General features: G+C 40.4%; 1 protein-coding gene and 1 non-coding gene across 3 annotated transcripts in view; both read right to left on the bottom strand.

Annotated features, from left to right (window-relative positions):
* rhbdf1b (rhomboid 5 homolog 1b (Drosophila)) overlaps positions 1 to 13734 on the bottom strand; it is a 38248-nt gene that overhangs the window by 16718 nt on the left and 7796 nt on the right. The gene's annotated exons all lie outside the window — the stretch shown is intronic.
* On the bottom strand, positions 767 to 860 carry trnai-uau (transfer RNA isoleucine (anticodon UAU)). Its single transcript has 2 exons — positions 823 to 860; positions 767 to 802 (listed from the first exon to the last, which is right to left on the bottom strand). It is a non-coding gene; the product is annotated as a tRNA-Ile (tRNA).

Here is a 13734-nt window from a genome sequence, read left to right as displayed (position 1 = left end):
CTGTTTCCATGGAAGCTGAATGGAAATAAATAAGACATTTCCTTGTTCCCAGTCTGTTTGTGAATGTTTGCTGTGGAAATTATTATTAATGTTCAAAACCAAAAGAAAAAAAAACAGCAATTTCTTTTCCCTTAAATTATGAACCTTAAAGCTACTGCTGCTTGAAGTCAGGCAGTGATGCAAAACCTGTGCACATTTTGGCTGCTTACTTTGTCATTGTCTTTTTTAGTGATTCCAAATCAAGGACTATCAAAAAAATCTACAAATATCCTGATATATGTGGCTTATCTGATTAATATCTGTGTCTCTAAATATGGCATCCCATATGTGTTAAGGTAAAAAGTTCGCTTTTTCGAGAAAACTTGGTTAATTATAATTATGTGTACAGCAGAACGCATCTGACTCCACTGTTTTCAATACTTAGAGCTGTGTCTGCAGTACAGCTAGCAGAATACGTGTCAGCCAGCCTGCCACAGACAGAAGTCTGGTGAAGGAGAGAAACTGCTGTTACCAAAAATGACAGCACGAGGCCACATAAATTAGCAGGCCAATTATGTTGGTCTCCAGTCCTTTTGTTAATGCACCATGGGTAATTTTTGTGCAAACAGACTGCAACCGCTTCTTAAAATAAACTTGGTAGAAACAAGAGTGGGGGTTCAATAAATATTTAAGCCTAAATAACATAAGCAATCTCTTTCAGTGTGCCTCAACTATGACAGGCAAAATTTGCTATAAACCTCATAAATCAAGGAGATCATGACTCCTCTGCTCCAGGTGAGGCTTGAACTCACAACCTCGGCATCACTCCGCTGGTTACTGTCTTATAAGTACCGCGCGCTGGCCAATTGCGCCACTGGAGCCACTGCAACTACGGCTTTGGGAGAGCAGTAGTGTAGTTGTTCCTCAGCGCCCAAAGGTGGCACAAGTCTTCCCATGGGAAATTCTCTATATTTTTTTTTACTTAGATAAGCATATCCCACTTATGAACAGAGACAGGGATGTTAATAGTCACCAGTGAGAGTGCTCCCACTCTTTAGGTTGAGTGGTCTAAGTGCAGTAGGCCACCTATTAACTGGCAGCTTTACTCAAAAAAATCTGATAGATGAACAACTGAGCTGCACAAACAAATTGGGGGAACTCCACAGAACAGAAACCAAAGCCTCCACTCATCCCCGCTGCTTGCTGGTTAATGACTTTGAAGACTGAAAGTGGTTTTCCTGTTTAACTGTTTCAGTTAAAGTTAAATGGGGATAAGTAAGATACCTTATTATGACTTTTTTTTTCTATATTCACTTTTAAAAAATGACCATTAACGTTCAAAAAATGTGTCTGTATTTCAGCTAATTTTGAGAAAACATCAGTCTTGCTCGAGTCATGGTTACAGCTAGTGCCAAGTGAAAGTCATTGTGTACCAGTGAAGGGACTATTACTGCATAATAGGACATCTGCATGGGGCTCTGGTGAGAAGTAATGAGCGACCACCAACAAGGAGCTCCTGTAGATTTCAGCTGTGAATCATTCTGTGATTCAGGGCGGTGAGTGAAATTACAGGCTCTCCTCTTTTGCCATAAAGTCATTAAAGTCAACAATAATCTCCTCCATCATGCGTGGTCCTGGAGCCGATATTCAGACTTCTGGCCAGATAATCAACGCCGGCAGCTGGGGGACTCCTTGATACAAACTGCTCCGGACAGGACGGCATGTGCTTCCAAAGCCCGAGAACTGCTGCACACAAACCTATAGAGTTTCAGCAAAACCGCAAGGAAATATCTCTTTTTGGATAACTTCACTTGTAAAGCACAAGCAGTTCAGGCGTGTATTTTTCACTCAAATCTGATTTTCTGGTGTATCTGCTCTCAGGTAAAAGGCCATGTCTATTTTGATAGTGATTGCACACAGTGGTGCCTACAGAGCAGGTGTGAACTTGATGTTCTCAGTAAAGGGTGGGTGTTTGCACAAATAAAGTGTGATTACTCAGCTGCAGATGGGAGTAGGAGTAGTAACACAACAAAGAGCATGAGTCGAGCGCGTCCTTTGTTGTATCTCAACAAAGCTGTCAGAAACGATGTGTTGAGCTGCATTAAATACTGGAGCCACTCAGGCTGGTGGGGTCTGGGATGTTTGGTTTGGCTAAAACTAACTCAAATCTGCTAAGTATGGTTTATTTTGGAGGGGATATGACAGATTTAAAAGAAACATGGGAGAGTCCTACACAGTCCATTTGTGTAGGTGGTAAAAAAATTAATTAATTAATTTAAAAAAGTTCGTCCTGACAGAATAATCTTAACATCTATTGGATTGCTTTAACCTTAATTTTATTGTTCCCTAAGGGGAAGCATAATACACAACCTATGCTACAAATGTAAAAACAGCTGTTAAATATCAACACAAACCATCAGTGACAGCAGAACATGAGACTATAAGGACCAACAGCAGTTCAGTGTCATCCCTTATCAAGCAAAATATCTAAACATTGTCTTAGATTGCCAAATATTTTGTGCAGACATTCATGGTTCCCAGAGGATAGGTCTACCACCATGAGGTTTATATTTGTGGTTTTGCATGAGATGTCTAGACTACCATGAAATTTTGCACGGATGTTTCTCTCAAGATAAATCATTAGGCTCAATTTTCTACTTTGGTTTATGGTAAAAACCTGCAAAGCTAATCACATCCTCGTTAGCTTGCACTTTGTGTTTTGTGTTTAGTCCAGCAGATCTCTTAAAGACTTTTTAAAGATGATTATAAATGCCTTTTTAAGACTTACTTTCTATCCATACTGGCAAAAAAACGGGATAAAAAATCTGAATGAGAATCACAGAGCCAGAATTACTTTGTAGTACAAGTCCAGAGCACCACCACTTTAATGTTGGCGTGGCTCCAAATGCTGTCTGGAATTACAGGAGTAATGCTGCTAATGTAGAGTGGGCTGCACTGGAGTGGGGATTTTGCTACTGCTGCCACAACGATACTGGGTTTGCTGGTGGTGATGTTACGGCATCTGATGTTTTTCTGTAAAGCTTAACTACCAACATGTTAGCTTATGAGTGCACATTAGCACACATACCACAGTGCAACACACAAGGTGGGTGTGCTTGATGCAGGTTGCACAATTTGCATTGGTGTTTACTGGTTCCACATTGGTTTTGTTTTGTTACTGCAAGATCAATACAAATCAGCAGTGATTTGAATTTACACCTCAAAGGCTATTTAAAGATTTTTAGCTACTCTGTAATAAACAGCTACTAAGATGCTAATGCACTAAACTAAGCTGGTGAACATGGTAAGCTTTATACTGGCTTTATTTATACAAACTGTACTGTGCAAAAGTTTTGAGCCACTCCTCATTTCTTTTTGTTTTGCTAGAAAAATTGGAAAGAGATGCACAATCTGTACAATTCTAACGAGCTTGAAAGCCGATATTTGGTGTGAACACCTTTATCCCCCAACACAGCCTGAACTATCTTAGGCAGCTTTTTTGTAATTTTTTTTAAGTCGTCTTCAGGAATAGTTCTCTAGACTTCTTGAAGGACATTCAAAGCTCTTCTTTGGATGTTGGCTGCCTTGTGTTCTCTTCACTGTTTTTCTATCCAGGTATGCTTCTACTGCATTGGCAATGTGTTTAGGATCATTGTCATACTGGTTTGAAAACTGAAGGAACTTTTCTGTGTTCATAAATCATGAATTTTTGAAAGAGCCTCCACTGTGTTTCATAGTTGGCTGTAGACATTCACTGTTGTCACTCACTTTGTGCATACTGATGAGAATTTAAACCAAAAATGTCTAATTTGAATTCATCACTCCATAAGACCTGTTGTCACTGATTTTCAGTCCAGTTCTTGTATAATTTGGCATATCTCAACATTTTCTCCCTGTTTCCTTTCCTTAAGAATGGCTTCTTGACAGCCACCCTTCCACTGAGACCATTTCTGACGAGGCTTCAGTGAACAATAGATGAATCAACTGAAGGGCCAGATGCATCTCTCAGATCCCGTGTCGGTTCTTTGCTGGATTTTTTTTTTCCTATTTCTTAAGGACATCACTGGCTTTCAGATACTGTTCATCTGCTGTAGGTAATATTTTAGGCCTGCCACTTCAACCTTTGACCTCCACTTGTCCAGTTTCTCCAAATGTTTCAAGGACACGCTGCACGACATGCTGAGATCTGCCAAGTCTTTGGCTTTTTGTCAAGTTTATAGCTCTCTGTGAATCGCATTCTTGGTACAAAATTACTACTTTATACCTGTCAAATTGTGCTATCTTTGGCATTTTTAATAGATTCAACTAAAGAAATGGGAACAAATTATGTGTTTTTGTGACAGGTTTCTAGTAACAAAGTGCCTGAAGAAACAATTTTAAATTGGCTCTTTGATAAATTGTCTGTTATGTGTCGACATGACATATGTAGATGTACTGTGCATTCATACAGTACACTGAACCAACACAATTTTTGGTTGCAAAGTAAAATATCAAACAAAAGCTGGATTCGGTTCCTTTTGCCTCTTAGCTGCATGTGTCAGTGTTTTGGTCCCTCTGCGGTCGCATGAAGGAGCCTGTGCGTTCTTTTATAAACACACCCCTGCAAATAGAAAGCTTCGCTATAATCCTTTGCTTCACCACATCCTTTGCTTATTTTGTAGTGGTGATATTGTGTGTGTGTTTGTGTGTGTGCGCGTGCAGGTGTGCACGTTGACATGAACTCAAGCACTCTGATACACACTTTTAAAATAAGGTCTGAATATGCTCAACCTACACACTCACTCAAATGCATATAGTATATAAACACTCACTTCATAGGCCTCGTTTCAGCCCCCTCACATCAGGTTTTTGCAGGTCTCTACTTTGCTGAAAGTGCAATGTGGTCCAAAATCAATATCCCCATTTTTCATCTTGTTTTGTAACATTCGCCATTTGTTATTCCATAATCTTGATCTCTCTCTCTCCTCTTTTTTGTTCTCTAGTTTTTTTTCATGACAGGCAGATTACGGCATGTAATCCCTGTGCTGTGTGCCACATGGCATTGCCCTGCTGTTCAGCCACAGAAGCTCATACCACCCACTGCATGGATGGAGATACTGTTGCGATAGTGTCATCAGCAGGAAACGGTGTCACTGATATCAAAGAATCAAACTCAAAGAAAGAGTAAGTTACTGTCATCACATAATCATACTGGCCAGTACTGAGCCTTCACATTTCATCTAAGTTGAGATTTATCAGCCAGAGATTTGAAATTTTGAATATTATCATCTCCTTGTTGAACGCTCTCAGACTGAGTACTTCCTCTGGATGCAGCAGCAGACTATTTATGATAGCAAGAAAGAACATTTAAAGACTTCTTATTATTTTGAGAGAAGTTCTCATTTTGCCATCAAAACCCCACATTTATGTCACAATCACACCTCCAGTCATGTCAGAATAACTGTTACTTCAAAGGAAATATGACCTCCTCTGCAGCTCTGCAGTTAGTTGTGCCTATAGGGGACTGTAGCAGAATGGTGGCGTAATTGGATCCGCTTTACATAGAGTGACATTTCCTGACGTGCCGAGACAGAATAAAACAAAGGCATCGCTTTGGCACAGAAGCAAGACTTGTCCTGACACTGCTCCCTGATTCTGGTCTTTGAGGCTGAGGCAACCACTCATTGTGGCATGGAAAGCTACCATGACTGCATATCAATAAGCTTGGATATTCAATGGTTCATCATGTTAAGCAGGCCACAGTCTACTCACTGTTCTATCTCCTTTATATTCTCTAAATCACTCGCTTTCTTTGTTCTCTTTCTTTCTTTTTCTGCTTGCCGTTGAGTGCGCAAGCCTTTCATTTACTCTGCTTTTTAATATTAAGTGTACTGTCAGAAAATTGGTTGGGTGCTTTGGTGCCAAAAATTTTGAATACAACCTGCAATTTCTAGCTATACTTAAATCAAAGTGCTGTATTTAAATCACCTTCTTTCACACAAAGGACCAGTAACACAGGTAATTTAATCCATGTACCTTTATAATATTTAGCTTTAGAAACCTGCTAGCCCAACTGCTGCCTCTCCTGCCAGCCAGGCAAACAACATTCAGGGCTCAACAGTTGCCTGCCTTCCAGTATAAACTCTGGGCACTGAGTTGGTTTTTCCGTTACTTTTCACTGTTTCCACTGGGCTGATTTTGTCACACAGACCTGGCAAGATCCATCTGAGCTTCTTTACTATTTTCTCTCGGCTAGCCCATTTAGTGTCATGACTGTACAGAATTTCATTGAGCAAAAAGTGATTGAAGAGAAAAAACAAAGCTTTTAGAGTCACTGAAAGTAAGCAGGCTTAGCTTAGCTGGGATGCTTGGACACAAGATGTCAATGTGTAATTGTATCAAGGACTCCAGGCACTGTCTTCTCCCATGTGGAAATAGTAGAGTCTCAGAGAGAAATATTTTCATCATTTTAAGCTTCTTGGCTCACTTTCCCTCAAAGGTCAATAATGTCCGGCTAAATTTCATACCAAAGATTTCTGTGCTTTTGCATCATTACTGGAAGCAAATCCACAAATCACAGTGATTTCACTCGATTATAATAAACTTGCATGGTGTGGCCATGCCTTACCTTAGGCAGTGCCTAATACCAAAATTACTTTATTCAACATACTTTGAATGGTGGACAACCAATAAAAGTCTTCAGCTGGCTAAAGCCAGTTTTATTGCAACTTTTGTAGATTTCTACCTAAAGCTGCCACTTTGTTAGATTTATCCATTCGTTAATGCAATATCTAATCAGGCAATCACATGGCAGCAGCTCAATGCATTCAAACCGAGCATTAGAATGGGGATTTAAGTGAGTTTAAATGCGGCATTGGACGCTGGTGCCAGACAGGCTGATCTGTGTATTTCAGAAACTGCTGATCTACTGGGATTTTCCCACACAACCATCTCTAGGTTTACAGAGGACAGTCTGAAAAGAGAAAATGTCCAGTTAGTTTTCTTCCAGGAGAAAATGCCATGTTGGTCCCAGAGGTCAGCAGAGAATGCATGCATTACTGTTGCCTTCAAGCAACAGTAAAGCAACTCAACTAATCAAGGTTTGCAAAAGAACATCTCTGAACCCACAGCACACTGAACTTGAAGTAAATGGGCTACAGCAGCAAATGACCACACCAAGTGCCATTCCTGTCAACTGAGGGTAGAAAACTAAGGCTACAATTTGTACAGATTCACCAAAATTGGACAACAGAAGACTGGGAAAAAAACATTGGCTTGTTTGATAAGTCTTCATTTCTGCTGCAAAATTCAGACGGTAGGGTGGAATTAGGCGCAAACAATATGTAAGCATGGATCCATCCTGCCTTGTATCAACAGTTCAGGCTAGTGGTGGTGGTGTAATGGTGTTGGGGATATCTTCTTGGCACCAACTGAGTATTGTTTAAATGCTACCATGTCCATCCCTTTATGACCACCCATCTTCTGATGGCTGCTTCCAGCAAAATAGCACATTATGGCACAAAGCTCAGATCAGCTCTAAGTGGTGTCTTGAACATGACAGTGAGTTCCCTGAACTCAAATGGCCTCCATAGTCTCCAGATTTCTACCCAGTAGAGCACCTTTGGGATGCGGTGTAATGGGGGATTCACATCGTGGATGTGCAGCCAACAAATCTGCAGCAACCGTGTTACACTATTATGTCAGTACGACCCAAAATCTCTGGGGAATGTTTCCAGCACCTTGTTCGATCTATGCCACAAATAATTAAGGCAGTTCTAATGGTGTACCTAATAATGTATGTCTGATAACTGTTTCAGGTCCAATATTTATTTTTATTTGACAGGTACATGGTATATTTAGTGAAGAGCCCTGTTGTATCCTTTGCTCTCCAGCAAAAATGTGTTATAAAGCTGCACTTCCAAGTTAATTGGCTTGGAGCTCAGCATAAGATTACAACTCAGACAGCCCAGGAGGGTTTGAACTTTATTACGCTGGCACCGCTCTGTTCTAATAGGCACTACAACCTGCCAAACAGCACCACTGGGCCCATTTTAAATCCAGTGTTGAAGTAGTTGCTCTTCTCAGGGCAGTGCTTCTCTGATTTACTGCCATTTCACTGAATTTATCAGTTCCTACAGATCCTTTTGCACATAAAATCCCTGTTTCTGGAAGCTTCTCAAAACTGTGCATCGCAATTCTTTTAATTATTGTTCTTTATGATTACGTAACAAAGCATGAAAAGGCCACATAGATTTAAACTACACCCCCCCCCCCCCCCCCCCCCCCCCCCCACACACACACACACACACACACACACACACACACACACACAGGGACTACATTTGCTCTCGGCTCCCATCTCTGCCAGATGTTAGTCATAACACAGTGGGTCATTTCCTTTCTGTTTGCAGAGTTTGGATGATGAGTGCATGTGTGTGTTTCTCTAATCTGCTACTACCTCTAAAACAAACACTAATAAATGATTAAACATCTGCCGCAACAGAAACAGAATCTCTGTCGTGTCAGTAAGTAAAAACAAGAAATGATGGATGGCATAAACAAAGAAAACAGAAGAGCATTTATGTCTTTCTTGGCCAAAAGCATTAATTAAAATTGCATGTTGACTTTTTGAATTCCTGACTTGCTAAATTTGTCAGCATTAAATCCCAGAAGTTTTACAGTAAAATATATAAAAGTACCATATATATCTTTATACACTATTAGCACAAGATTGCAACTTTTGTGTCAATTCCCCTAATCCTGGTTGGCTGTGGGGATGCAGCCATATTTAACATTCTGGCAGCCACACTGAGGCTGAACGCTGGCCAGAAAGGATTATTCACCACAGAAGTCTCAGTTGTGGCCCATTGCTAAATCTTGTTCTCAGATCCACAACATTAAAAGTCTGAATGCAGCATATCTGAAATAACACATATATCACAAATAAATAAATCACATGAACTTAACAGTTTATATTCCCATGAGTCTTTGTGCTCACTTGTTAATGATGTCCATAATCTGAGCAGCTGCCTCCTCTCACTGATACAATATTTCAGGCCTGCATTATGTCTTCTTTCTGCTGACGGTCTGACAAATTAGGTAGCTGAGCTTCACGCAAAATGATTTGGCCCAGGTAAGTTGTAACTGAGCTCAAGTGAGACTCAAATTACATAAACCAAAAAAACTGGAAAATAACTTAAGACTTTAAAGTAGCTTGGTGCTAATTTTCAGTGTACACAGTATTCAGTTGTACTGAACTTCAAATATTTGGAGTCACGAGCAGATAGCAATTATTATATTCGATCTACCATACACAAGAAAGTAAGGATGGGATTTGTGTTGAACGATATAGGATTTTTAAGGGCGATATTTGGTTATTTAAAAATACAATAGCCTAATATATTGATAGATAGATTCAACTTTATTGTCATTGCTCAGTACAAGTACAGGGCAACAAAATGCAGTTAGCATCTACCAGAAGTCCAAATAGTAGCAAAATTGTAGGAGTGCAACAAGTAAAAAGTGTTCTACAATTATGGATAACGTGCAAGTGCATCATGAAATTATGACAGAGTGTGATAAATATGAGACAGATGTGGTAAATAAGAATATATTTGCCTCCCAGAAGGCAGGAGGTTATACAGTGTGTGACTTGGGTAAGAAGAGTCCCTGATGATGCTGTGTGCGCTCCGCAAACAGCGCTGGTGGTGAAGGTTGCTCATGGCGTCTGCCTTTTATCTTCTTACCACAGATTACGTGACAGTGAGCAGTTCATTAGTCAGTCAGTTGCTATGCAGCCAAACCTTGACTCACATCAGTGCGCAGGGGTGCGGGCACATATCCCACCCACTTACACACACACACACACACACACACACACACACACACACACACACACACACACACACACACACACACACACACACACACACACATCCTATCCCAGCAGTCATAGGGCAAGAGGCACAGTATACCCTGTACAGCTCGCCAACCTGTTGCAGGGCTAATGCAGAGAGACAGAAAACCATTCACACCTACGGGCAATTTAGAGCCACCAATTAACCCAACCCCAGTAACTGCATGACTTTGGACTGTGGGAGGAAACCAGAGTACCTGGAGAAAACCCACACATGTAAACTCCACGTCACGTCCTTCTGCCGCTTTCGTCACACATTCTCGGTTTGAGACCAGGTAGCTTGCATGGCCCGAGTTGAACCCGTTTTTCGGCCGAGCACCAAGTGAGTTCGCGGTGGAAAAACCGCTGAACAGTTCAAATACTGGCACAGGAACCGGAACCCCGTCGGTGGAAACAGGGCCAAAGACACCTTTGAAAACCTTGTATCCCTCTCCCCACTTGGTTTTCTTATTCAAAGAACATGAATGTTTTTGTAAAGTGATGTTTCCATCTGCCTTTGAATCTGTACACCACCTGCCATAAGAGGAACTCTCAAGAGTGTCTCAACCATTTAAGAAGAACAGCAAATAACCTCACCTTGCTCTCTAAAGCAATCTCCTTCTGTGCCATAAAAAAGTCAAATCTGATCTGGCTGCACAACTTGCAAAACAATTTAAAAGTATTAATTGAAGCTGAAAGGCTTTTTATTGACAAAATCATTTGTTTACAGTAGTTTATAGATGTTTCAAATGTCATAGACAAGAATAAAATGTCATTTGCTTTTATGCCAAAGTGGCTCATTGTGCCATTTATATGTTTTCCTTAAACTTTACTTTGAAGACACTGGTGCAATCATAAGCAGTCACCTCAAGCACCAGAATTAAAATGAACAAAAATTCCTAATGTGCTGTGTTCAGCTTGTCTCACAGCTACACTGCAAGCTAGGAAATGCCTCACATTCCTGTAAAGAGCTCGAGTACCTTGCAGCTCATTTCGCTCTGCTCTAATTTGTCAGCTACAGCATGATAGGTGTGAGAACCGTGACTGATCAACATCTGGCTAGATTACCGTCATCTATACCTCAGCTCACGCAACTGTCCCAAGAAATGTCTTCTTTTGAAACTTTTCATACCAGCTTTTCCAGGGAATGTGTCACTAAAAAAAGCAGATTTTCCTGTCATAAAACTGAGAAGCTGACCTGGCTTCTTCTAGGACCCCTCTGCAAGATCTGCCAGTGAATAATATTGACTATATGAGGAACACAATGTAAAGAAAAAACACTTTACTGTGAAGAAACAGAAACACATGGTGCATCCAAAATATGAATAAATGTTATACAGGGGAATCTTTAGAACCTGTAGTAAAGCTGTATTGCTCTTTGTTAACAATGGGGTCAAGGCACCATCGCCAGTAGAGGCTTAAAAAGTCACTGTATACTATTTATTCAGTTTTATTTATAGACCACTGATTAGCAGCCTTCCCAGGGTGCTTAATGCTGTAAGGAAAATAACATAAATATACAGAGAAAACCATCAGTTCCTTATAAGCAAGCATTTGTTAACAATGAGTAGGGAAATGCTTCTATTAACTACAAGAACCACATTTTTACATTACTTTCTAATAGTTTCTACAACCTAACAATTAATACTGAAGAACAATAAAAATAAAAAAATGCCAAGGTTATCGGTTCATAAATATGCTTGGTAGATTGGGTACAATCTCCCTTTGCCTTAATACATAGGGGAAGAGCATAAAAAGCTGCTTAACTATACAAAGACAAGCAGAAGCCCATACAATCAGAGCAGGTCAGAGGTCAGGTCTGCCTCTAAGTACAATCATCTCTCTCAACTACTGAGCCATCTAAGCAGGACAGATTTAATTGGCAACTCAAAACCAGGTCAGAAGCAAAAAAATAAAACCCACAGCTACACTTCATGCACTCTTGGTTTTACATAATCCAAAAGTCTCAGATCTGTTTTACAATGAAAAAATGTCTGCTATGAAAGTCATTAAGAGTTTAAAGGATTGGCATAGGTTACTGGTATCAAATGCTTCCTACTGTAGATTGACATGTGGCCCGTGGGGAAGCAGCTTCAGACTTGGAAAGCCTTGTGCTTTATTCAAACTTCAACCCGTCGCGCTTTAATTCACACCCACACGTTTCTGATGAAGCAGTCTGCACAGGAAGACAAGCCTTTTTATCTGTGCACAGCTAGCGATCACATCAAACCTCAAGGTAACCATTGTTGGGACATGAACGGTTCATAACACGTCAAATGGTGACAGTGATGAGAGTAGAAAAAGTCTCGAAAGTTGTCTGGGTGAAGTTGTCTGAATTCATTATGGCTGGAAAAGTTCTACAAGGATTTTAGTGTGATAATGGGATGTGGCTTCACACTGCCTCTTGACTGAAGATGACCCGGGATGTATTGAGGCAGAAAGAAGAGAAAAAAAGAACAACAGATGCAGAGAGATAAAAAAAAAAGGCAGTAAAGGGATTTTACGTCATGTTGGGAGAAGATGAAAGATGCGTAGAGAAAGCGAGAAACTGCACCAAGTCAAAGAGCGTAAAAACCCCCAAAGGAAATCCAGAGCAGCAAAGCAGAGAATAAGCAGCGTAATGCTGTGTGAAGACGACAGTCAGATGGACACAGAACAGACAAAAATATCTCTCTTAACCAAAAACAGTTATCTACCTCGCACATGCATGTCCTAACAACATAAACATGCTGTATGTTGTGTGCGTATGTACATAGTGAGTGTGCATCCATATAATGTCCGTCTGTCTGCTATGCCAAACATCTGCATCAGTTTACCTGTTTCTGTCTCTTAGTTACAGGGTTTTCGTTTTGGTGCGTGAAATCCTTCACATGCTGAATCTGAATTTCCCTAAAGCAGATTTTTAATCTTAAAAGCTTTTTGGCCACTGATCAGGCTATAAACCCAGGTGATTTTTTAATTACAGCACACCTTTTGGGAAATAGGACATTATTTGCACATTAAGCAGATGAGGCAGTTGCATGTCGCATTCTGTCATTGCCATCTTATTGTTTTGAAACTGGATGTGACAAGAGCATCTGGATCAGACTGTGAAACCGCACGCTCATTGGCTAATGACTCGTCAATCTCAAGTCTGAGGCCACTTTTCCTGTAGACTTCCCATTAACTTCTAAAAGGACAGTTTTTTTGAGGGCTTTTTTTGCAACCACAGGAATCCAGGTTTAATGGTTTAAAGCATTTCTGCTTTGATTTCCATTTTCAGACCTGAAAGCTACGTCCATCCTTCATATTTTTTGTGCATACAACAAAAATGCCAACAATAACATCAAGTTCTTAGTAAAATCTTTTCAGAGTAATTGATGGAATCATTATCAGTTTAAACAGTAGGTAATTACTGGCAACTGCAGATAATTCAACTGACTTGATGGAAAACCTCTCTGTACGAATCAGCCTGCAGCATTGCCATTCATCACTTCAAATGTTCCAAGACCTCATAGCTTCACAGCACATATGACTGCCAAAGATGCAGCTGGAGAGAGTGTAGCAGTTTCTCAGCCCGTGCCAGATGAAGGACTTGAGCGGATGGTGCAGAAGTCTAGTTACCCATCTACTGCTCTGGTCTGACTGAACAAAAAGTAAGCAACAGAGGGTAAAAGAGAAAGAAGACAAAACAGAGAGAAACACAGATTGATCAGTAACAGCCCCAGGAGAGGGGACTGGAGACTGAGTGCTGGTTTTATGTTTCATAGCATCTTAGAGCCAGTGATCGTCAGATCCTCAACAATAGATAAAAGGCATGAACGCTTAAAAAAGTTGATTCCAGGAGCTTTTAGGACTTCCCTTTTCAACTAAAAACAGGACTAGTTGACCAATCACCATGT

This window comes from Archocentrus centrarchus, chromosome 19 (genome assembly GCF_007364275.1).
Source record: "Archocentrus centrarchus isolate MPI-CPG fArcCen1 chromosome 19, fArcCen1, whole genome shotgun sequence".
In the NCBI taxonomy this organism is placed as follows: Eukaryota; Metazoa; Chordata; class Actinopteri; order Cichliformes; family Cichlidae; genus Archocentrus; species Archocentrus centrarchus.
This window is presented reverse-complemented; position numbering and strand designations above follow the sequence as displayed.